A 19,400-nucleotide genomic window follows, 5' to 3' on the forward strand; every position below is an offset into this window, starting at 1 on the left:
GTAGCATAAACTTTCATAACTTCATGATGCAGAGAGAACTTGATTAGCCTTTTGTCCAAGTTTTAACACACTGTGCAGAGGGTAGAAGGAATTAAAGGACACTTTAATCTTATTCAGTGTTCTGGAGTGAAGTGGGAGTCAGCAAGGGGAGAAATGGTTAGACTCTGAGATAAATAAAATTTGTCAAAACCTGGGCAGCCGAAGCTAATCTCTGGCTTGTCAGCTCTCCATGGCATTCTTAGTACTATTACCAGCAATCATAATCCTAACCCACATTTGTAGCTTCTGGTCTAGCAGGGTCTAGCAGTCCCTCTATGAATATTTTTTCAAATGTGTATATATTATTCAGAACACTTCGTTTTCTTTGAGAACGTTGGGAAGAGCAGATAACCGTAACTTATGGATCTGGATCTAGAGTGTGATGTACTGGGTCAGGCATACACTCATACACTCATCCCCTCCTGTTTCCCATTCATACGGAGATAGATTCAGAAAGAGAATTTTTATTGCACTGTTAATGCAGGCCCATTTTATGTTTTTTCATCCATTACCCTGTGGATGTTTTTCTGAGTCGGCCTCACTTTCAGAACCCTGAAACGTGGCTGGGCAGAGGGCAGAAGGAAGAGCCTGGATTCTTGGGAAAGTCTCCAAGGGAGATGTATTTAGATCAGGAGAGTAGGTATTAAATTAGGTGTATATATGGGAATTATGTTGGCTTTTCATATTTGCTTAATCAGGAAAATGGGTGTGGTGCTTTAGTGAACTCCTGAAAAGAGTACACGCAGTCAACAGTGAGTGCGGGGTCTCAACACAGATGTAGGAGGAAGGGGAATTTTTAAGGGAGTCGAAATATGTCAGCAATGCTTATAGTTGCCAGCAAGCCACGTACACCTGTGCTGGCTTAGAAGGAGGTCTGCATGGATTTGTAAAATGGAAACCTCATTTGAATTCTAACTAGATTAAAGACATTGATGAGCCCAGCCCAGTTTATCCTATAATTGGGAAAACTGGGGCTCTTTTCAGTAGTTATCTACCGAAGAACACTTCTTTGCACTGCTTTATTGATGAAAAAGCAACATTTATCTAACTGCTGTCATCCTGGAAACCATGTCTTGAATTCAGAGAGTTGCCACTCCTCAAATTGCAGCTTCCTGCTGGTGACTTAGCAAGCCAGGTCAGAGAGCGAAAAAGAGAAAACTGAAAGTGCAAACAGCACCCTTTCCATGATTCAGCCTTTTTTCTGACCACTTCATGTTTCAGAAATAAAGACTTTATAGTAAAATATTCAGAAAATGTCTTCATTTTTCTCAAAATAATTCATACACATGGTTACAGAAAATAGAATGAAAGGTCTTATAATGGTGAAAATAACAATGGTGTCCGTGAATTATCCTGGAATAATTATATATGATGCATAACTTGAGTGTATGTATTTTCAGCATCCAGGTTTAGGAAATGTGATAAATAAGATGACTGCTAATTGTTTGACACTTATGTAGTGGTCTATGTCTGTATGTCTTTCCTTTAAATCTGGGTGGACTCTTTTACTACTGTGAACAATTGAATCTCGTAGAAATGATTCTGTGCCACTTGTAGGGCTCAGGTCTTAAGAGACTATCAACTTCTATTATACTTCCTGTCTTTTAGAATTCTTACTCTTAGAACCCAGTACCCATGCTGTGAAAAAACTCAATTACCCCAGTGCAGAAGTCCATGTAGAAAAGAACCAAGACCCTCAACTGATGGCCTTCCCTGAGCTTAAGACCCTCAACTGATGGCCTTCCCTGAGCTTCCAGGCAATAGCCAGCACTAACTTGCAATTGTGTGAGTGAGCCATCTCTGAAGTGGATACTTCACCTCCACATGAACTGCCCCAGCTAATGCCATGTGAAGGAAAAGCATCGCCCAGCCAAACCTTGGCCAAATTCCTGATCCACAAAGTTGTGAGACATAATAAAAGAGTGGCTGATTAAAGCCAGTGGATTTGGGGGTAATTTGTTATGCAGCAAAAGATAGCCAGAACAGAAATTTTGGCATAGAGAAAGAATAGATATCTTGATTAAGAGATCTGGCTTCTAATTTGGCGCTAACGTTTAATAGCTATGTGACTTTAAATAGCTGGGGACAGCTATTAAGCCCTTCTCAGCCTTAGTTTCCTTATCTGTAAAATTGCAATAATAATATGTATTTTAAAGGCCAAGGTGAGCATTAGAGATATCATATGTAAAGCAACTATTACATTTCTTGAAAGATGATAATAACTCCATACAGAAACAATTATTCATTATTCATCAAACAGTTAACCCACTCCTCTGTACCTTCTTCTTCCTAAGCAGTTTTCCAGATCAGGGTATTGCCAAAGGGAATATCATTTTTGAAAATCAATTTGGCAGTGTGATTCAGAGCTTTAAAATGTTTATATATCTTTCATCAAGTAATTCCATTTTATGACTCTATTCTAAGGAAACATTCCTAAATACTGGCCATAATACATCCATTCATGAAATAAAATGCTTATATAGTACTCTGATCCCCACACAATACTTAAAGAATTTAAGTCTTTTGAAGTTCATCACTGTGTTATGTAGACACGTCAACCGACCGCAACATCAGCAGTGGTTGAAACTCTCCTCAAGGTAGCACCATCCCCAAATATTAATTTAGAAAACATCAACAACTATTAGGATAAGTACATGTAGTATGATTCAGTATGGAAGTGGAACTTTTAAGAAGTGCCTTTCATTCAACAAATACTTATTGAGTACCAGCAAAATGGTAGACTCTGGGTAAGATCCTAGGAGAACAGAGATGAAACCACAGCCTCTACTCTTTCCTAGAGAGTCTCATGAGGGTTCATCTTGGCCAGAGTCAGCCCTGCTTGTCATACATTCCATAAATGTCTTTACCTGGATGCCTTCATTGTCACAGTCTTTCTACTCACAACAATCTTCCCATGTTACCAGGAAAGCATTTTGCATGACTCGATTTGAGTTCTACCTCCTCCAAGCAGTCTTCCCTGGATCTGTGCTACACACTTTCTAGCTCCACTGTATCCCCATGGTGCTAGCTTCTTGCAGCGTTCACTGTCTACTCATCTCTGGCTGTTCTGTATAGCTAGTTCTCTTTTTAAGTGGCTATGTACGATTTTCACAACTAGGTTAAAAATTCTTTATTAATCTCAAACATAACATTTCTTATGTATACCTAATATATAGAATGTGAGATACCTGGGTATCTTGTTAAAATACATATTCTGATTCAGTAGGTTTGGGGTGAAATCCTGGATTCTTCATAGATTCCAAGAGGTACAGAGAAAAAAAAATCATTCCAAGTGAAAATGTGCCAGGTGGGTTACAACATGTTGCTTCTAGTTGCTCACAACATAAAGCTGCCTAGAAGACAATTCTTCATAGATGCCAAGGTCTCAGGGGATGTCCTTGCTGCTTGGACCTCAGACCACACTTTGAGTAGCCATAGCAAGGTTGTTGAGGACAGGTACCACCGTATTCCTCTGTTTGTCCAGCACCTTGGGCAGTGCCTTGGACACAGCAAAGGTGTTCAATAAATGTTTATGATGATGAGAAACAAAGAAAGAATACAGACCTTGGGACAATACTGACCTAGGTTACAGTATCAGTTCCACCACTTAATGCTCTGAACGATCATGGGCATTCAGTTATTTATAAAACAACCTTGCAGGGTTTCTATGATGTCAGAATTGAATTATGCATTTTAAAGCACTTGGCATAGTAGTAGTATAGAGCAAGAGACTGACAAATAAATGGTATTTCCTCTTAATGATGATGAAGGACAATTTTACTTTTCTTCAGTGGTATTGTTCTTGGTTTTGTACGGAAGGAAATAAAGGGAAAGAAGGTACGGATAAAAATTTTGGCTTGATTTTTAAAGATTATTGCATTTCTGTTTTATGAGTTTTAACATATGTTCCAAGAGGTACAGAGAAAAAAATCATGACAAGTGAAAATGTGCCAGGTGGGTTACCATATGTTGCTTCTAGTTGCTCACAATATAAAGTTGCCTAGAAGACAATCAAAGCTAATCAGTAGTACCAAAGGAGAAAACAATGTTACTGTCATCTTCCTACTACCCTGGTTCATACCCAGCCTGTTTGGCAGAGATAGTGTCTAGGTATTCTCCAGATGAAGCCCTGGCAAAGGCCCTCGGTAGGATGACTCAGAGGGTGGATTTGAAGAGGGTTGGCACGAAGCATTTGGTGCTCACCTAATTGCATCGGAAAAGGAATTGCATATTGAAGAAAGCCCCATGCTGTACTTCCTGAATCAGCTCCCCTCATCCACTGGCAGAAAAAGTAGTTAAAATATCCCCCAGATTCAGACAGTTTGTATTTCAGTTGAGACAGTAAGTAGTCTTTCTTGCATGAATTGTATTTCAGGGCAGGAAAATAATTAGGGGAAGTTTTTTTTCTTTTGTTTGTTTGTTTTTAATCATAGCTTAAAAATGAGAAGAAATGATAGAAATAGAAAACCACATTTACAACGTTAGTGGATCTAGATTATGGTCATAATAGTTGCTAAAACCGTTTGATAAGAAACATTATATGTGAAACTTAATAATAGGTGGATCAGGCTGACATGACCTGAACCCACTAATTAATCTTTCCATCATTAAAGGAGGGGCAGACAGGACCTATTTTTCTTTTGATGCAAGGCAATAGGAAGTGTACGGAAATGTTATAAAGTATTGTTGACAAAAGAAATAACCTATCACTGATCAGGCCTCTAGATCTAACGCCCAGTTTACAGAAAAATACAGGGGATGGAGGTCATTTAATCAGCCAAATCCAGTTATTCTGTAAGACAAATAATTTAGTTCTTTCAAATAATAAATAGCACAAAAGGAGAATTGTTGTATATTAAGAGAGGCTTATAATACACATAATGTAAATGCAATGTGTGGACCTTGTTTGGATTCTTATTCAGACAAATGAACTTTAAAAGTATTTTTAAATATTCAGGGAACATTGAACTTGCAGTAGATATTAAAATGTTATAAGGAATTATTGTTAATCATACGATAATGCTATTGGAGTCATGTTTTAAAACGTTCTTACCTGTTGAAATGCCTACTGCAGTATTTCTTGATAAAAGAAGTCCATCTTTACCAGAAGGAGGAAACAGTGACATTCAAATTTAGAGAAGTCAAATATTTCACTGGTTAAATTAGCAAAAAATTAAAAGTATTTATGTTGTCAAGTGTAGCAAAAGTGAGAGTAAATAAAAATTCTTATGCATTTAGTAGAAGTTTAGAGAGTAGAACATTTTGTGCAGCGTCTTGGCAATATTTACCAAAGTTCATGTTGCATGTCCTCTATTTTAGGAATTCGGGGAATTTCCAGAATTCCTCTTCTAGCTCTGTGAATCAGGAGAGCTGGATGGAAGCTCTACCTCCTGCTATGGATCTGGCTGGGCTTGATTCCTCATGGCTCAGGTCTGTCCCATGTTTTTAATTTTTGTTATCAATAAACAATTTTTTAGAAATAGTACTGAGAGTTCTCATATAGCACTGTCCTCACAGTTTCTCCTATTTTTAATAACATATTAGTAGAGTATATTTGTTATAATTAATGAACCAATACTGACACACTGTTATTAGCTGAAGTCTATAATTTATTCAGCATTTCCTTAGTTTTTACCTAGTGTCCGTTCTCTGTTGCAGGATCCTGCCTGGGGTACTATATTATATTTAGTTGTCATGTCTCTTTAGGCTCCTCTTGGCTGTGACAGTTACTTAGACCTTGTTTTCAATGACCTTGACAGTTTTGAGGAGTGCTGATCAGGTATAATGTAGGGTGCCTTTGTATTGAAAATTTTCTGGTGTGTTTCTTATGGTTAGCTTGAGGTTATGGCTTTTGGGGAAGAAGTTCAGAGGAATAAAGTACCACTTTCGTTGTTGCTTAAATTGTTTCAGCTTTGGCTGTTGTGCCCCGTTAATGTACCCCCATTAGTGTGTGTGTGTGTGGTGTTTTCTTTGAGCACTTTCTTACCTTCTGGGCTGCAAGATGCTCCAGGAGTCATCTTGTATATTCCCTGCCCTAGTCCTAGGACCAGCCATTTCTCCAATAAGCCCTGGTTCCTTATTGGAAAATGATTTTAGAAACCAAGATTTGGGTGGTAAGTGTGCTCATTTCTACTGTGGTATTATTTCTTCTAGGCCTTCTCAGCTGACAGAGCAAAAATATATGTGTGCATACTAACCTATATTTATCCATATATCTGTAAATATTTCTTTATGTAATAAACTATACCTGTGTTAAGTTAAACATGAGTCCTTACTGAGGTCTCCAACTCTAATCCATTACCACATGGATCATTCTAGCTAGTTACCCTTGCTGGTCTGTAACCTCCCATTCCAACAGTAAGAAACAGTAAGAAACCAGGGTCTCATCATCCACTGTCTACTTACTTATTCATTTTCAGTGGACATGTATAGCAGTGTTAGAATTATTAATCCCTATCTCACGGGAAAGAGTTTTATCAACTTATAAAACTGTATAGTGCCTATATACAGTTCCTGTTGCCATTATTCTTACAGGTTCTACTCATTTCCAAAGTCACTTAGGTCAGTACACTTCCCCTAACCCTCTTCACTGAAGTTGTTTCTTTTTTTTTTTTTTTGCGGTACGCGGGCCTCTCACTGTTGTGGCCTCTCCCGTCGCGGAGCACAGGCTCCGGGCGCGCAGGCTCAGCAGCCATGGCTCACAGGCCCAGCCGCTCCGCGGCATGTGGGATCTTCCCGGACTGGGGCACGAACCCGTGTCCCCTGCACCGGCAGGCGGACTCTCAACCACTGCGCCACCAGGGAAGCCCTCATATATTTTTAATACAATTAGATTTCCTTACCATAGTCTGCATTGTTCTTGGCACCTCCTAAACTCCTATATGATTTTTTTAAATTTGCATATATTAAGGTTCATTCTTTGTGCTGTAAAGTTCTGTGGGTTTTGTTAAATGCATAGTGTAATGTACCACCATTACAGTACTATACAAAATAATTTTACCACAGGTAAAATACCCTGTGCTTCACCTATTCATCCCTCCTTTCCTCTCTTGTAGCATCAATTGAGCTTTTTACTCTCTCTTTAGTTTTGCCCTTTCCAGAATGTCATATGATTGGAACGCTATATATAGTATATAACCTTTTTTGGACTGGCTTCCTTTACTTAGCAATATGCATTTAAGTTTCCTCTATGTCTTTGTAGCCTGAAATGTTGTTTCTTTATATCACTGAATAGTATTTCATTGTATGATATACTACAGTTTATTTATAATTCACCTATTAAAGAACATCTTGGTTATTTCCAGTTTTTGGTGAAAGAATAAAACCACTATAAAATTTTGTATTCAGGGTTTTGTGTAGACATGTCTTCAGCTCATCTGAATAAACAACTAGGAGCACAATTGCTAGATTGTATGGTAAAGCTGGGTTTATAAGAAATTGCCAAACTTCCATCCAAAGTGGCTTTAGCATTTTGTATTTCTACCTGCAATTAATTATATTCCTAATGCTCTGTATCCTTGCCAACATTTGGTATTGTTTGTTTTTTGAATCATATCTATTTTAATAGGTGTATAGAGGTATCGTTATTTTAATTTTCAGTTTCCTAATGACGAATGATATTAAAATTTTTTTTTGTTGTTTATTTGCCATCTGTGTATCTTTCTGAGGTATTTGTTCAGATCTTTTGCCCTTTTTAAAATTGGTTTATTTTCTTACTATTGAGTGTTAAGAGTTCTTTGTATATTCTGAATACAAGCCCTTTATCAGGTAAATGTTTTGAATTTTTTGTCATCCAGTCTGTGACTTAACTTTTCAGTCTCTAAGCACCCATTTTATTTTTACTTCTGGGGCTACAGAATAGGGATGAGTAGCTGTTACTCTTCTAATAGCAGTGGCAGAGCCTAGAGGGAAGACACTCAACCTCACGATCTTATTAGAATACCCTAATTATGTCAAGTTTGGTAACATTGCATTGAGCAAAGAAAGTCACATGGTCAAATTCTGCATTAATGAAATAGGGTAGAATATGTGGATGGGGGATGGGGAAGAATGAATAATCTTAATAATATAATCAGTCCCATCATCCGTGAAACTACAGTGGCTTTCTGTTACTTTATTCTGTGTCTTATTTAATGTTAAACATTTCTTCAATCTTTCTGAAAGATCCTAATGTGAGAAAGCAACCAATTCTGTATTTCTTTCTTTTGCATAATTTTAATTCCCAGACATTGTTCACATCGATCAATGTTACGTAAATAAGAGCTCACCTAACAAATATCTCTTTGAGTGCAATTCAGTGAAAATAGCTGGTTTCTCTCCATTACCTTGTCAAAGTTTACATGTAGTTCTGTTCTATAATAACTTTCAGAGTTGTCTAACAAATTTATAATGGATTGGTTGCTTATTACCAGTTTTTTAAAAAAGTCATGGCTTCTTCAGTCATTCTGTGTATCAAAATTATTTCATAAAGTGGCTTAGTTCTTCTATATTTGAAAATGATATCTGCTTTTTTCTACTTGAGAAACAACCTAGTTGGATGAATCTTTTTGGGTCATATTGTCTTGCCCTGATAATTGTAGCAGTTGCTTCAGCATCATTATTATTGTTGTGGTTATTGTTTATATTATTTTTATGTTGTACTTTAAAAATTAAGACGTCGCAGAAAATCAAATTTTTTTGACTATTTTCCCAATCTCAGTACATTATGTGAAGGCAACAATGGTATCAGCTTTGTGTATTATCATTCAAGACCACTTTATATGTCTTTAGTTACAGATATATAACTATATATTCCATTTCTTTTTTTTTTTTTTTTTTTTTTGCGGTATGCGGGCCTCTCACTGCTGTGGCCTCTCCCATTGCGGAGCACAGGCTCTGGATGCGCAGGCTCAGCGGCCGTGGCTCACGGGCCCAGCCGCTCCACGGCATGTGGGATCTTCCTGGACCGGGGCACGAACCCGTGTCCCCTGCATCGGCAGGCGGACCCCCAACCACTGCGCCACCAGGGAAGCCCTATATTCCATTTCTTTTAGCACTGAACATCACTATGGAAAACTCAGAAAAATTTAACTTCTGAGCAGAACTGATTTTTTGCCTAGATTCACCCAACCCCATCCCTCCCTTAGAAATCCTTATTTAATCTTTGAGGTTTGGTTATGTCTTTAAAAGTATATATCTCACTCTTATTTATTCTGTGTCATTTTCCTGGAACATATTACGCACACATGTGCACACACACAGTGGAGGAAAATTGTTCCAAGACATGGAAGAAGAAAAAATTTCTGAAAGAAAATATAAATTCAAATTCATTTCTAGTTTGGAAAAAATGTCTCTTTTACTGTATTTTTTTTTCTTTTTGGTATAATGTATTTATTTATTTATTTTTTATTGGAGTATAATTGCTTTACAATGTTGTGTTAGTTTCTGCTTACAATGTAGTAAATCAGCTATATGTATACCTATATCCCCTCCCTCTTGGACCTCTTTTACTGTACTTTTTACTGTACCTCTTTTACTGTGTCTTTGAATGTTTTTTCTTCCTCTGTTCTGATTTTACTTCAAGAAGACCTATTATATTTAGATTGGATCTCCTTGTGTTCTGCATATATCACTCTCCCCCTAATTATTATAAATTATTTTTCCAATTTTATTTTTCTCACTTCAGATGTCTAAAGCCTGTCCCTGATATCCCTGGATGTTTTTAGCAGAGTCTGATCTACTTTTTTACTGTTTATAACTTGTTTTCATTTCCCTGATAGTTTTGTTATATTTTCCATTTCTGAGATGTCAGTTTAGTATTAATTTTATATTTTAATTTCTTTTTATATTATTATAATTCACATATATTTATTTTTAAATTTGTTTATCTTTTATATACAGTCTGATTTCAAAGAAGTTATGCTTTCTAAAATTTATTTGATACCATAGTTTTTTAAGTGTTCTCCTTCCTTCCTCCTGGTATAATCCTGAAGAGTAATCTTTATCTGCTTGTTGTTTGTTGTACTGTATTCCTTCTTTTTATGTTTTTGTCTATACTGGATCCTAATTGATTGTAAATTATATTTGTGTAGGCTTTTGGGACTAGCTGTTTTCTACACTGTATATGACAAGGGGCTAGGGGAGTCAATCAGCAGAGAGGGCAGGTTAAATTCACATGTAGTTTTTCCAAATGCTGTCTCATCTACTCTGTTACTTATTTTGCCGCAAGAGTATATCTGCTCTTCACTCTCACAGAGTGTCGCTGGCACCCCTCTGAGGAAGTAGGGAATCTCTGTGCCAAGCAGCTTAGTCCTGTATGCCACAAGTCTCTCTCTCCTTATTGTCCTAAGTGTTTAATTTTCTCCAGCTGACTGTTAGAGGCAGCTGCAAAGCAGAAAACCTAGCCAGTCACACCAGAAGGTGACTTTGAGAAGATAGCATGTGGACAGCTTTCCTCATTGTCCCCTACGCCCGACCCGCGGAGGAGCGAGGATTCAGTGTTGTATCAATAGCCTCTCAAACCTTTGAGCTTGTGTCCTAAACTTTGGGGTCTTTAAGACCTTGCTGCATAATACAGAAAACTTTCTGTCATGTTAGAACATGAAGGTACATGTTATGTCTCTGTGTATTTCATTAATTTGATAAAAATAACATATTATGGGTTGTGAATATTTTATGACTTCAGTGAAGATGGGATTCAGTCCCCACTCCCCCTTCTCTCTCTCTCTCATTGTGTTGTTTTTGCTTAATGGTAGACATATCTTTATTTCACGATTTTTAACCAGATGTCTCCCTGTTTAAGTTTTATTAAACATGTGTTTTTCTAACTTTTAGGAGTTAAAAAAAATCTACATAAGAAAGTTGGAAAAAATGTTAAACCACAGAAATAAGTAAATAAATAAAGTAACCCATTACCCACTACCTAGAAATAATAGTGCTTATCGGATAACTTTTAATATTTTAGAGGCCCCATAAGCTATAAAAAAGCCCTGTAGATGGGAAGAATGTTTAATTTGGTTTAACCAAATATCTCAGTGTTCACCTGATACAACAAAAACACAAAATACAGTTTTGAAAGTGATTAGTTAATTAATAAATCAAGAAATATTGGTCTAAGTCTATTAGTGATGTGAAAATTGCTAACAACAACAGAAAAACCAAACAGCTAAGAAAGATAAAAGTGGTTGTCTCAGGTATAAGGATAGGAGGAATGGGGAGAGGTCAGGCAGGAGATTTGTTTTTTATCCTAAGCTTTTCTGTATTTGATTTTTGTGACCATGTAAGTGAATTACTTGGATGAGATAAAAATCATTCATTAAAAGTAAAGATTCAAAATAAATTAGATGTTAGTGAAAATAGGTATTTTTTTTACATTTTGCTAAATGCTTCTCTTATCACAGACTTTAGTTTTAAATATTAAATTAAGGTATATAGTAGAGATTAAATATGGAATAATGCTCAGATCTCTATTTGGTTATGCATTTTTTTAAAGATTTTTTTTTTTTGATGTGGATCATTTGTAAAGTCTTTATTGAATTTGTTACCATATTGCATCTGTTTTATGTTTTGGTTTTTTGGCCGCAAGGCATGTGGGATCTTAGCTCCCCGACCAGGCATCAAGCCTGCAGCCCCTGCATTGGAAGGCGAAGCCTTAACCACTGGACCATCAGTGAAATCCTGGTTATGCATTTTAACATCAGAATTTCTTGGCACCTGTTGATACACTGTCCCTTATTTCCCTCATTCTTCCTGATTCCCTGTGTTCTAGATCACATGCCTTAGATCTTATGTCTTTGGTTATATTAGCTTAATTATATACATTTATTATTAAGGTCATATACATTTCATTTCTGTTTCTCATAGAGTCTGTTTGGGGAGCATGAAAAGCATCCTTTATACCTGGCGTGTGTCCCTGTCTCTGGATTTCTAACAGGTTTTTCTGGGTCTTCCACCACTTCTCCCAACAGCCATAGTCAAGCCCTTCCCTTGCCATGTTCTTTGTCACCCAGGTGGAGGACTCCTGATTTTTTTTTTTTCCCCCACACTGAGCGGCATGCTGGATCTTAGTTCTCCGACCAGGGATCGAACCTGCGCCCCCTGCAGTGGAAGTGCGTAGTCTTAACCACTGGACCGCCAGAGAAGTCCTGAGGACTCCTGACTGTGTAAAGAAAATAAAGCAGAGACAAATGATACACTTTCCAGGTCCAAGTTTTGAGCCTCCTGGGACCAAATTTTCTCTATCTACACATGCAGGATGTCAGAATGCAAAATGCTCAGATTCTGTGAAAAGGTGGAAACAATGTCATTGATGTCATCCACTCTGAATTACCCAAACAGTGATGTCAGATTATTTAAGGGCTTCTCTTCCACCTCTCATTGACTAATACGTGTGGGGAGTCACATGGATTTACTTCTACAGAATGCTTGAAATGAGAGGGGAAAGTGGACATGGGTGTTATTGAAGAGGAAAAATGCAGAAATAAGGTAGTGTGCTACTATCAATTTCAGAAATCTAAAGATGTGAGAGTACTTGGATATTGCTGGAGTTTGAGAAATAAATGAGAGGTTTATCCCACAAGTGCGATCGCTTTAAACATCTGGAGAGACTCCAGGATTCCTTGGGGGTGGGGGGGGGGGTGGAATAACAAAGCCACTTGCTTAACTTCCCCTTCATTTCAGGAATATCATAATTAGAGCAAGGCATGAATAATACGGAGCTCTGCAAGGTCACATCCATCATCAAAGCAGGAGAAATGTAATCTCCCAGCCCCTGCAAAAACCTGTAGCAGTAGGCTGAGGCATCACATGGTAGGTTTAGATTATTCTTTTACTCCTTTGATCAGTATACTCAATTCAAAGGGTTCCGAAAGCAAAAGAAAACAAAACAGTAAAGAAAACTCTTGGCATTTGTGTTACATTTGCTTTGCACTCTTTACTATCCTGTCTGATCTTCTTACAAATCAGCTGAGGTGGGCACAGAAAGGATGATTACCCCCATTTAGTAGATGGGGGTAACTGAGGCACAGGTGGATTGCATGGCTTGCCTAAAACCAGGCAGCAGTTTTTCACAGGGGTAGGATTAGAGCCCGAGTTTCCTGATACTTTGGCATTTTCTGCTGCCTGCTTACATTGCTGCTTCTCCAATTCATTCACACAGGTGGCTCAAAGGAGGACGTATATATCAAGTACCTGGAGTAGAGCTTAGTGGAGAATAGGTGCTCTGTAAATGGTGGCTACTCCTTTAGTTTGAGCCACTCCTTTCCAGGCATCACCCCCTGGAATGCAGGCCCTTATAGGATGTGATTTTTCTTAATGATCCCTGCAGCAAGACAGAATTTTTTTAGAATGGACTTACTGTGTACTCTGTTTGGGAAAATGAAGGCTATGGAGTCTGCAAAATTTTGCAGCTGAAGCTAGCAAAACTACCCCATTCTTATTTTTCCAGCCTTTTGCTCTTGTGTTTCCTGTCTTCCTACTTCACTAATGTTCTCCTCAAATATATTCAAACATGTTATGACTATTAGCATTAACATTAGCGAAATGTAAGTTTTGTCCTCATAAGTAAATGAGAGAACTCCAGCCAGCATTTGCACTACTTGAACCTTGTTGTTTATTATTTTTCAATCACCTTCCAGTCATGCATTCTCTCCATGTATGCCAGAGATTTGTTTTATTTTCATTTTTTTCCTCAGTTATTTTATGTTGGCTTTGAGGCTCCAGAGCTGCAAGACTATTGCATGATCAGTTTTGTTCCTCTGTTACAGCGGAGTTTTCATGAAATTAATTATGCTGTTTCCTTCTCAGTAATGTCCTCTGATGAATATTTTATTTTGCTCAATTGCTGTGTGGTCTGCCTTGCTTGATATTTTGCGGTACCTTTTCAAATAAGAAGATACTCCTGAGACTTTTCAGAGCCTCTGCTGCAGCCTTAATAGGAAATCCAGAGATCAGCCAAAGGAGCTCTTCCCTCTAAGAGCACAGAAAATGCCTAATAGCGGGGCCCACAGGGTGAGAACAAGATTCACCTGACCTCCCAATGTCCGTATGTTAGAAATCATCATGGCATCAGCAGAGAGAAGGGAAATAAATGCATCCCATCATGGAGATGTGTTACTAAACCAATCCAGTTCCATGACCTTGACTACTCAGAATTGCAAGGGCTTCATATTTATTTTGCTATGAGCACAGAGTTGGCTCTAGAATATTCACTATAAAACCTCCTCAAGGGGGCTTCCCTGGTGGTGCAGTGGTTGAGAGTCCGCCTGCCGATGCAGGGGACACGGGTTTGAGCCCTGGTCCGGGAAGATCCCACATGCCGCGGAGCAACTGGGCCCGTGAGCCACAACTACTGAGCCTGCGCATATGGAGTCTGTGCTCCGCAACAAGAGAGGCCGCAATAGTGAGAGGCCCGCGCACCGCGATGAAGAGTGGCCCCCGCTCGCCGCAACTAGAGGAAGCCTTCGTGCAGAAACGAAGACCCAACACAGACCAAAATAAAACAAAAAACAAACAAAACCCTCCTCTGGCAACTCAAGCGCTGTGTAGTTGAGTGTTTTTCTGAGGTGGGCATAAGTTCAGTAGCAAGAAAGAGCCCATCAGAAGAGCGACTGGAGCAGGTGCCATGCAGAAGAAAGGAAAAAACAGAAATGGAGCAGCTGCTCATTGCCAGACACTGCTTGGTGTTTTAAAAGTATCCCATTTAGGGCTTCCCTGGTGGCTCAGTGGTTGAGAGTCCGCCTGACGACGCAGGGGACGCGGGTTCGTGCCCAGGTCCGGGAAGATCCCACATGCTGCGGAGCGGCTGGGCCCGTGAGCCATGGCCGCTGAGCCTGCGCGTCCGGAGCCTGTGCTCCGCAACGGGAGAGGCCACAGCAGTGAGAGGCCCGCATACCGCAAAAAAAAAAAAAAAAAAAAGTATCTCATTTAATTGTCAAAATTACCTTGCCATCAGGTTATGAACCCCGTTATAAATATGCGACCTCTGGTGCTCAGAGAGGTTAAGTGACTTGTCTAAGGAGCCCAGTGGCTGGCATTTAAATATTTGCTGATTCAATAATGAATGAATGAATGTTATGCCGCCAATGCAGGGAATTGATAAAGGGAGCGCCTCTTATCTCTAATTTATAGGAATAAATATTCCCTATGGCAGAAGGAAGACTTAGCAAATGACATGGGAGTTTACTAAATGAAGTTTTTGGCATGAAATGCTGGCAGGAAGAGAAGGGGGCTGTGTCCCTGTTGTCCCAGTTGTGGGCTCTGTAGTCTCATCTACAAAATTGGGACTACACGGCTCTGCCTACCTTCCTTCCCACCCCTACCCTGCTTTTTACCAATGAGCCTTTGGGAGGCTCTCACTGAGATACGTAAGGTGATGTAATTATACATAATTCTGTATCTGGCCAAGAACTGGGGACAGGAGTCAAGGTCCTAAATGTTTTCTGCCTTTTGGGGCACCTGGAGGTAAGGGAAGTTAAAGAATTGGGAACTTCAGAGTTGGACAGTAAACGTGGGTTTCATAGTTAAATGGCACAGGTTGTGCCTGGCCATCCTGTTTAGAAGCCCTCATTTCCTTTTCAGGCCCTGTTTCTACTAAACCTTGTGGTTTTCCGAATTGTGCTGAGAGCAAATCCCACATCCCCTTTGAAATGATTTGACTTCTGTACTCAAAACTGGTCTGGAGGGCAGACTGCTGAAAAAGCTTCTTTCCCCTTGAATTAAATGCTCTTGGGCGGGGAAAACAGACTGTGAGATTGTTGTGCCTGGTTGAAAGCAGGCAGGTATCTCCAGTATCCACATCAAAGCCTTCAGTGCCCATGGTGACATTAATAATAAATCTTGAGTTTCTTGCAGATTTTCAACTAAGCAATGTTGCTTTTCCTGTGGTTAGGTCAGTTCCAATGTGTTTGGTGCTAGCATTTCAGACATCTTCTGCCAAAATGAATGTGAAATAATTAGCAGCATGAGATGCTTTTGCTTTGCTCACCAGAAGCAGTCTTTTAACCTAACATAATAGAGTTTTCAAGTGAATCTTGGTTATGAAAACCTTTCCTTTCTGAGGTTTACTAACCAATCCAGATAACTGCTAGGGTGGTATTGAGTTCTTTTCTCTGATATTGATGGACCCATATTAGGTGGAACTGGGTGAAAGCAGTTGGAATAGGTACACAAGTGGGGACCGAAAGTGGGAGTTCGGTGGGCTTTGTCTATCTGCCACAGCAGAGGGCAGGTGAAAAAAGAACTCCCTCTAATTTCTCTCTGTCCCCACTGCCCTTCCCCAGTCCATGCCACTGCCAGCTCTCGTCTGACCATTGCAGAAACCTCCTAACTATTCTTTCTGCTTCCACTCTCAACCTGCTCCAATTTAGGAAGCCAAGGTGAGTTTCTTAAACAAAAGCCAACCTAAACAATTTACTCCCCTGGTTGAAACCTTTCGTTGGTTTTCAATTCCATTTAACATAATTCCAAAATCCTACCCCAGCCAACATGTCCAGCAGGTCCCTGGTCTCATGTTCATTGCTCTCCCCTCCTTACTGTGCCCTGGCTGTGCTGGACCTCCATCAAGCCCCTTACCCCTTCACAGCCCTGCCCACGCCTTCTTACCGCCGCCCTCTCTTTGTCTCGCCTCTACTAATCCATCAAGTCTCATGTTAAAGTTGGTTCCTCAGAAGGTCTTCCCTGATTCTAAAATAAAACTAGACACTCATAGGGAAGGTGCCAAGGTGGCTGAGTAGGAAGGCCCCAAACCCTTCCCCTCCCATAGGCATGTCAACATTACAACTACTTACAGAGCAACTACCTATGAGAATAAGCTGAAGACTAGTAAAAAATAATTTGCACAACTAAGGATATGAGAAGGAAGCACAAGAAGATAAGTCGGAGGGGCAAAGACGCAGTACAGTCAGGGCCCACACACCTGGGGGAGGTGACCCACAAATGGGACGCTAATCACAGCCACAAAGGCCCTCCCCAAGAAGTGAGGGGTCCAAGCCCCACATCAGGCTCCCCAGCCCCCGGGTCCTGACAAGGAAGACGAGGCCCCAGGACGTCTAGCTTCGAAAACCAGCAGGGTTGAGGGAACAGACACTCCGCTCTTAAAGGGTGTGTGAAAATCTCATGTGCTCCAAATCCCAGCCAAGAGGCAGTAGTGTCAAAGGAGCCTAGATGAGGGCTTCCCTGGTGGCGCAGTGGTTGAGAGTCTGCCTGCCGATGCAGGGGACGCGTTCTTGCCCCGGTCCGGGAAGATCCCACATGCCGCGGAGCGGCTGGGCCCATGAGCCATGGCCGCTGGGGCTGTGCGTCCGGAGCTTGTGCTGCGCAACAGGAGAGGCCACAGCAGTGAGAGGCCCGCGTACCGCAAAACAACAACAACAACAACAATAAAAAAAAAAAGCCTAGATCAGACCCACTTTTTCAACTTAGCGAGCCTCCTGTAGAGGCAGGTGGCAGCTGGGGATGGAGATATTAGCAGCAGCCATTTTTGGAAGCTCGTTCTACCACGATGGCAAGCCCCATTTTGGAATCCACCCTCTAGCCTGTTAGTGCCAGGAGCTTACCTTCTCACCAATGGGTCAGCGCCAGCGATGTGCCCCCGGCGCCATGCACCCAGCTGTGGGGGGATCTGGGCCTATCTGCCAGTAGACAGGCGGCAGCCACCAAACCTCCCCAGGCCATACAGACAACCATGTGGGAAGCCTAACCCCTAACCCTGCCTTACAACAGGCCTGCAGCCATCACATGAGGCAGGGCCAGGCAGCCAACCAGGCCAGGGACCAGTGGTGCCTACCAGCATACCCATAGTATGAAGGTTTCTCGGAAAATTAAGAAAAGAACTACCATGTGGTCCAGCAATTTCACTTATGAGTATTTGCCTGAAAAAAACAAAAGCACTAATTCCAAAAGATATATGAACCTCAATATTCATTGCAGCATTAGTTACAGTAGCCAAGATACGGAAGCAGCCTAAGTGTCCATTGATAGAGTAATGGATTGAGTAGATGTGGTGTATATATACAATGGAATATTATTCAGCCACAAACAATGAAATCTTGCCATTTGCAACAACATGGGTGGATCGGGAGGGTATTAGCTAAATGAAATAAGTCAGAGATAGAAAGACAAATGCTATAGATCCCACATATATGTGGAATCTAAGAAAAAAACAAACAAAAACCAAGAAAACAGACTCATAGATAGAACAAACAGGTGGTTGCCAGAAGGGCAGGGGATGGGGGTGGGTGAACTAGGTGGAAGGGATCAAAAGATACAAACCTTCAGTAATAGAATAAATAAGTCATGGGGATGTAATATACAGCAGAAGGCATATGGTCAATAATGCAGTAATAACTTTGGAGACATGTTTACTAGGCTTATCGTGGTGGTCATTTCATAATGTATGTAAATGTCAAATCACTATTTAGTACACCTGAAACTCACATAATATTGTGTGTCAACTATATATCAATGAAAAAAAAATGTTTTTCTTGTATTTTCCTTTCATAGCACTTAAGACTAAGGCTGTTTGTTAGTGTGTATTTTATATATGTCATAATTTAAAAAATATATGTCTTCCTTCCCACTGATTTATAAACTCAGTTAAGTAGGGACCAAGTCTGTTTTGTCCACCAGTATATCCTTAGCACCTAACAGAGTACCTGACACATAAGAGGTACTCTAAATATTTAGAGAATGAATAAAAAGCTGGCTTCTTGTGCCGTCTGTCCAAGTTGACTTACTCTCATTTCTAAACCACTGTATAGGATGCCTGGTTTCAGGCCTCACATCAGTGGGCACAGCCTTGCCTGGTCCTTGTAATTGACTGGCTTCACCATGTTGGCCTTGATAGGCACGCTGCCTGTACCAGCCCTGGTTTTTCTAATGCAAAACAGATTTATTTGTGAGGTGAAAAGGAAAGCACACTTCTGTCAAATGGAGAAGATCAAGATTCTTAAGTAGCTGACTTTGGGACCTGCGGGGTGGGAAGACTTGCTGTGTTGCCTTCAGATGTTCTCTCTTTACCTGATATGTCAGATGCTTCAGCAGCCTTTTCAGGCCGTCCTTCACTCTTGGCCGCCTTTTCTAAGTCCTTCTGATAGTTAAGCTGGTATTCCAGATAGCTTATGTTCCTGGTCTGTTCATCCAGGAACTTCTTCATGAAGCGTGAGAGATTGGTTTCTTTATTCGTAGAAGCCGAGGTCTTCAGTTCTTTCAGCAGCGTGTTTAACACTTTCTCCAACTGCAGATCCAAGCCAAATCCTTGGAACGTGACCTCATGCCCCTTGCTCAGAATCTGATTCCTGGTTGTTCCCATGCTTCTGGCAGTGTTTTGAGCCCTTGCTCAAAGCCTGTTTAAATGGAACCCTTCAAAATCCTTATGTATTTTAAAG

Source organism: Phocoena sinus, chromosome 7, assembly GCF_008692025.1.
Source record: "Phocoena sinus isolate mPhoSin1 chromosome 7, mPhoSin1.pri, whole genome shotgun sequence".
NCBI lineage: Eukaryota > Metazoa > Chordata > Mammalia > Artiodactyla > Phocoenidae > Phocoena > Phocoena sinus.